General features: G+C 37.9%; 1 protein-coding gene across 1 annotated transcript in view; it reads right to left on the reverse strand.

The window, feature by feature from the left end:
• LOC144971455 (uncharacterized) overlaps positions 1–703 on the reverse strand; it is a 378,626-nt gene extending 377,923 nt beyond the window's left edge. The window contains exon 1 of the mRNA XM_078912375.1: positions 1–703. This exon is cut by the window's left edge and continues 81 nt beyond it. The gene's annotated coding sequence lies outside the window, so the exon portion shown is untranslated.
• Between the last annotated feature and the right edge of the window lie 6,108 nt (positions 704–6,811).

Below are 6,811 nucleotides of genomic sequence, written 5' to 3' on the forward strand. Positions count from 1 at the left end.
TCATAGTTTAGCATCGACATATCTATGCAGTTATCCTTTGAATATTTTAATCCCGTTTTTGGTGTGAAAAGATTGGCATGTTCACTGTTTTATAATCCTCCATTTTTTTTTCACGAGAAACAACAATCATAAATCCTTCAGAAATCACTAGCATCCCTAGAAACGATTCAAAATACAAGACATGTGTCATTTTAACACAGCCGAGATGAGATCTCGATTCTCAGGTTAATATCTGACTTAAAAACATAATTCAGCATTTTTTTAAAAACCACAATTTCATTAACACTTTCAGATTTCCTTTGAATATTTTAATCCAGTTTATAGTGTACAAATATTGGTGGTATGTCCTCTGTTTGGGAATCTTCGATTTTTTCATGAGTAGCGTCAATCATAAATCCACGAGAAATTACGAGCATTCTTGGACATGATACAAACACAGCACACTAGAATTCTGACAGATCTCGAATCTCAAGTTATCATTAGGAACGTTCCTCTCCTGGGACATTGAAATCGTTCACAAAGCACACTTTCAATGTCTGACGATTTTCATGAAGTGATGACAGTATCCAAGTTTGGAAATATTACATGTTACAAATGTATTGAAATTCTTATAATAATCATAATAGTATTGTAAAAACTGACATATGATGATTAGTGTTTGAGCTACCTGCTTCAACTTTAGGTGTAGTCAAACTGTCTGCCAGACGGGCTTTTCATTGATACGTTATCAGTGTGAAGGAGATGTCTGGTGCAATTGTGGAGATTAGCCTTATTATTCTAGCCGATAAGAGGTGTGATTTCATGGCCATGTCATAATGTAAATGTTGCTGGTCGAAGCTCGAAGAAATAAATAACAATGTGAAATTGAACGTAGGCTTCAATTTAATTACGAAAACAGATAGAATGGACGTTTCGGGTTTCCCCTTTATCAACAAACAGGATGAATGAAACACTACAGATGAATGAGATGATGTGGTAGTGGCATTGTTAACAACAATGTTACAATTTTTTCGGACATAGACAACGCTGTTAATGGCCAGGCACTCATTTTACACCTGAGTACGGTGAGAGAATGTGAGTAAAGAGTCTTATACTAGGACTCAACTATTCGCCGAGCGAGGCTCGACCCCAGGAGTTCCCGATCTGAAAGCGAGTCATACCACAAGACCACATAGCCGCACAAATTAATAAATTATCATGGGCTCATTGTTGTAATTGAAATGCGCTCAAACCGACGCCAAATATTGCCCTTTACAACAATATTAAATCAAGCCCATAATCAGACCTGTAAAATGTACACGTCGGGTCATCTCAATTTATTGATATTTGAAATTAAAGTTTTCTGCCCAAACTTTTGAATATGTGTTTGTTTGTTTCCTTGTCATTGCACGACTGCATTGCCTGTCACATTGGTTCGGCCTGTTGTTGTCTATGTCCTTTGACAAGAAAAGAGAAACAAATCGATAATATTTATTTTTAATCCAACGTTTATATTATTCATACAAATAAACAATGATAAATGAATAAATCTTTTATTTATACCGCGCCTGTTCTGTATTTAACCAGTCAACTGCCTACTCTGGAGAAACTTGTATTTAAACATTAAGCCAGAAAACTCGTCCTTCAAACATCGATCGATTTATAGATACCCTCATCTTGCCAAAAACTATCAAATCTGTAACTTTTGAAGTGGGGTTCAAACCCGGGGCCTTCACATGCTTTAACCACTCACCCACCTCCCCCCCCCCCCCCCCCCCATGTTACAATGTTACAAGGCTGTATACATTTAAAAGAGCAGATTTATTGATGCACTGAAAGCTAAGAACAGCAAGTTATTTATTAAATTCTCAATCAATGATAGTGACTGCCGTTGATAGAATTGAAAGAAGGGACGTTTTTAAGACTAATTTAGACCACATTGATAGAATACAATGTAGTTGACGATCTATTTGAAATATTTTTAGTTGTCACAAATTCCAACAGCGTCTACGTCTAGTCACTCCTGACCTGGGTCCTATGTCTAGAGTATGATAATGATGGCGGTGACGGATTCTATCTAACCCAGCATCACGAGATAAGAACGAGACAGACACGAATATGACTTCAAACCATCCATAACTCTAAGCAATAATTTTAACAATATAGATAGTATGTGCTTGGCTAAGAAGCTCACAACATTGCCATCCGGAAGTACAACGGACCAACACACAAAACCATGTGTAAACTTGAACGTTTATAGTCTGGATAATACAGTTTAGTGAGAATTACTCATAAACGTGAATGGCAAAAACAGTAACAAAGACTCGAGTGACGTCAACTTCATTCTATCTATAAGTGACCATCAGTTTGGAATTCTAGTTAACACTTTTTTTTTCTTGGACCAGAAAACTCTCACTTCCTTATTCTAAAACACTAGAAAGTCTAAAATGAAAGAGCCAATCTGAACAAAATAAAATGATGAGAGGCAGGTTTAAAGGAAGATGGGGAGACGGAATGGACGGATCAATTAGATGTCTTACTAATTTAAAACATGAATTATAAAGTTGAACTTTACAAAATATCGACTGATTACAATGTCGCCAATTTTTCAAAAATTCTTTTTTAAAGCCGAGTTTCTAAGCAAATAGTAAGATAGATGCTTGGCAAGAGTAAACTTGCATCGGAAGTATACGGACACACACAACTGTAACCATGAACTTTATAGTCTGGTTAATACAGTTTAGTGAGAACAACGCACAACGCGGTGCAAAAACACACAAAGGCCTGAGTGACGTCATCTGCATACTATCTATAGGATTAAGTATTTCTGAGAAATAACGAGAAAATGCGTTTTGTCATCTGATTGAGAGAGCTAAACTAATAACTACAATCTTTCATGAAGCATGAAGACCATAATATATATATTATCTTTGAGGGCATGATTACTTATACTGTTGAAATTATTGTTAAGAGTTATAGGTGGTTTTTGCAAAGTCATAACCGTGCTTGTCTCAGTGTTATCTCATTGTACCTATTAGAGAAGAAGAGGAAGGCCCCGGCAACATGAAGGAAAACCAGTGTCGAGAGAGATAAGAGAGTGGGGAGGAGGGGAGACTTAGAGCTCCCTGGAGATGATGGCCATGAACAGACGAAGATGGAGGTCCTTCTTTGCTGTCCTACAAGCCAACAGGCATAATAGACACTAAAGAACTAAGTACTTATTTGTTTTTTAAGATGGTAAAATTCAATGTATGTCTCGTTGTATAAGAAAGTCAAGCAATGTTGAGCGTGTAAAGTGCACTAATCCCAAACCTCTGACCCCCGCATTACATCTTGGGGGCTTATTAAAATAGTCATTCTTAAATTCTACGTATCGTTGATATCATTCTAGTTATCCGAAGCAACAGTTGTCAAATTATTTTAATGACGCCTTTGTACGTTTTATTACAAAAACTGCACAACGCTAGAGAGTGAGATTCATTCAAAATGGAAATATAGGCATGACATTTTCATAATGATCAATCTAGTATTTGTTCCTGTATAAAAGTCATCAATGCCTTTCGTTTTATAAAAATTATTTTAGCAATGTAATGGCAACAAATTGCCATAAAAACTTGGCAACTGCAGTCCATTCTGAAATGAGGCTGCTTTATACTAGTGAACCCTCTCCTTACCACCATATTTTGTTACGATGCAACCGTCCTGATTTCATTTCTTTTTGCCATAGCTATAAAAAAAACTTGACATTCTATAATAGAGTTCATATTGTCGAATGTATAGAATGTGCTTGTTGCTTTTCTGTTTGAGTAAGAAGTGTCTGTTTTTGTTTTGGGTGGGTGTGAAATTTCGGGGAAAATTCTGAAAATGGCTGGTAAGGAGAGAGTTAAATGTTTAAAAGAAAGTAATCAAGCCAATTACACATTTTAAAATAGCCGTCATCTCTGAGATCACTACTTAAATTGCAGCAAGTTCCAGAATAAAAAAAAATTACAAAGCTATACGAGTGTTTTTCATAGAAAATAAAGAGGTAATTAAGGTCAAAACACAGGCGATTGAACTCAGTTATCTGTATGAGCCGGAAAAGCTCGCTCTGCGCATGATAATTTCGACAATATTTTACAACCGGAAAGAGAGGCCTTGTAGTTTAGTTTACTATCTATTTAGCCCGATGTCAGACCCAGCTACCCAGTCAGTGATGGATGGACAGAAAATAATATATACACTGCACCCGTAACAGCTACCGATCCATTTGTATGTGAGGCGAGAACGGATCTATCGTGAACCTATTACTGTCCTGCCTACATGAAATTTCAAAAACTCGTAGTTTCCAAGGGAAAATTAAATAAGAAAATTCCACTTTCAATAGCAATAGAAATAAATAATTTGCCCTCAGCATGATCCAAAAATGCTCCTAAGTTCTGAATATGGGTTCTGAGGAACTAAACTTTCCTTTTCAATAAGATTTATTGAATCAAAGAGGAGAATGCAGTTCTGTAGCTGGAACCAAAAATTCGTATTTTACGTAGTACTAGGCAGTCTGCTATTACAAACGTGAGCTTTAATAGATCCGCTTAACGTGCTCAAAGCGCTTTACAAAGGTTCCCTGACTAACAGCAACGGGTAACAAGTAGAACGAGACACGACGCCTGTTAGGTGATGTTACAATTTATTTCGGACAGAGACAACGCTGTTGACGGCCAGGTACTCATTTTATTCCTCAGTAAGGTGAGAGAATGTGAGTAAAGAGCCTTTTCCGAGGACTCAACTATGCGTCAAGCGAGGCCCGAACCCAGGACCTTCCGATCCGAAAGCGAGTGTCATCCCACAAGACTACATAGCCGCACGAAGGTAGTTAAGCACTTACTCACTGTGCTAATTATTTCTCTCCATGTTTTATCAATCCTCGACGACAACAATGACTAACGCATTGGATAACCACCTGCTGCGCATGCCCTGACTTTCCCCGGGTAAGATTAAGCTAAATCTTTAAACTCTGACCCCAATTCAATGGATACATTTTATAATATGATCGTTCTAGATACTTAAATGATTCATCACGTCAAATATTGGGGCCAAGTGAGTTGTCGTTCGTGGTGCCCAAGGAAATAAATAATCCCATTGGTTGAATCATTGAATAAAACTCACGATGTTTTCTTTTGGTGGTTGTCGCCGTGTATTTTGACGTCATTTCGCGAAATCCGAGGTTTGAGAGTTTTTCCGTAGCCATCGTCATGTTATAGATAGCATGCGCTTGGCTAAGAAGCTCATAACATTGCCATCCGGAAGTATAACGGACCAGCACACATTACTGTGTGTAACCATGAACATTTAGTCTGGTTGATACAGTTTAGTGAGAATCACTCACAAACGCGGATGGCAAAATACAATAACAAAGGCTTGAGTGACGTCATCTTCGTTCTATCTATAGCCTGATACTGAAATCCAAAAGGACTGGCAGTTTGACGTCATTATTTGGTTGTTGCACCGCCTAGTGAGTTGTCGTTAGTAGAGCTCATGGAAACAAGTGATTTCATTGGTTGAACTATTGAATACAACTCACGATTTGTTTTCTTTTGTGGCAAAAGACTGGCATTTTGACGTCATTTTTTGGTCAGGATCAGGCCATAACTTTACGAAGGCCAGGGTATCTGGCCATAATTTTACGAAGGCCACGGTATCTGGCCATAACTTTACGAAGGCCACGGTATCTGGCCATAACTTTACGAAGGCCACGGTATCTGGCCATAACTTTACGAAGGCCACGGTTTTTCCCAAGATGAATGAGGGTCTTTTAAATTGATCTGTATTTGAAGGACGAGTTGTATGGCCAAATGTTTAATGTACAAGTAGTTTTTTTCAAGAGTACGACAGTCATCATCGTTTCCATTCACCATTCACCTCATTGGGTACCGTGGTACGGTTTTTGTAACCAAATATACAAAGATGCCAACAAAACAACGACAATGCTTACTTATATCGGTCAAAAATCAAACGAGTGGTGTATCCTATAATAATATAATATTCAATCTTCTAGTGATTGATACCGACCCAGACAAGACCTATTGATCTATGGTGGCCAACCGTTCGCCCTCGGCCATTTATATCAATATCAGTTTCCATCCTATCAAAACACTGACCGGGCGTTACAATAATTATCGAAACAGCTGCTTTCACAATCAAATACACATTTACGTGGCTACTAGGAGTTCGAAAACGCCACCCCCCACATATTTTTCTTTAATCCAGTAGCTCCAATTTTTAAAGGCAAAAAAGCGTTTAAGTTGTTTTGATAAGAGGAAGAGGGGGTGGGGGTGGTTGAGAGGGGGGGGGGGGGGGACTAAATGCCATCAACCATTCGTCTTGTGTTATTTATTGAATTGAAACTTCACATTATATCCGTTGGAGGCAGCAGTTTGCTGCATTCATTACCCTAGCAGGACATAATATCATAAAATCAGCTTTGCATTTCATAAAGTAAAAGGCGCCTGTTTGGTGTCATTATTTTGTACTCATGACACTCTTACAATATTTGTCGGGGTAATAAATTATATTGAAAATGATGAACACTTGGTAATACTCCCTGTAATTGTGCCTATTTATTATTTTGTTATTTTTATTTCATCTAATTCCACTCGCCTGTGACTGATGGCAATACTCCCCAATCCCCCACCCCCCATGGTTCAGAAGACAGATACAACAATGGGATATTTCATTCACACCATTGGACAATCAATCAATCAATCGTTCATCGGGTCGTACAATGACGAAACGCATTATGAAACAGTTGGTAGAAATTATATCAATCTATAACCAGGATTCCAAAATGGTCAGA

This window comes from Berghia stephanieae, chromosome 4 (genome assembly GCF_034508935.2).
Source record: "Berghia stephanieae isolate SIO BIC M18660-M18661 chromosome 4, UCSD_Bste_1.3, whole genome shotgun sequence".
NCBI lineage: Eukaryota > Metazoa > Mollusca > Gastropoda > Nudibranchia > Aeolidiidae > Berghia > Berghia stephanieae.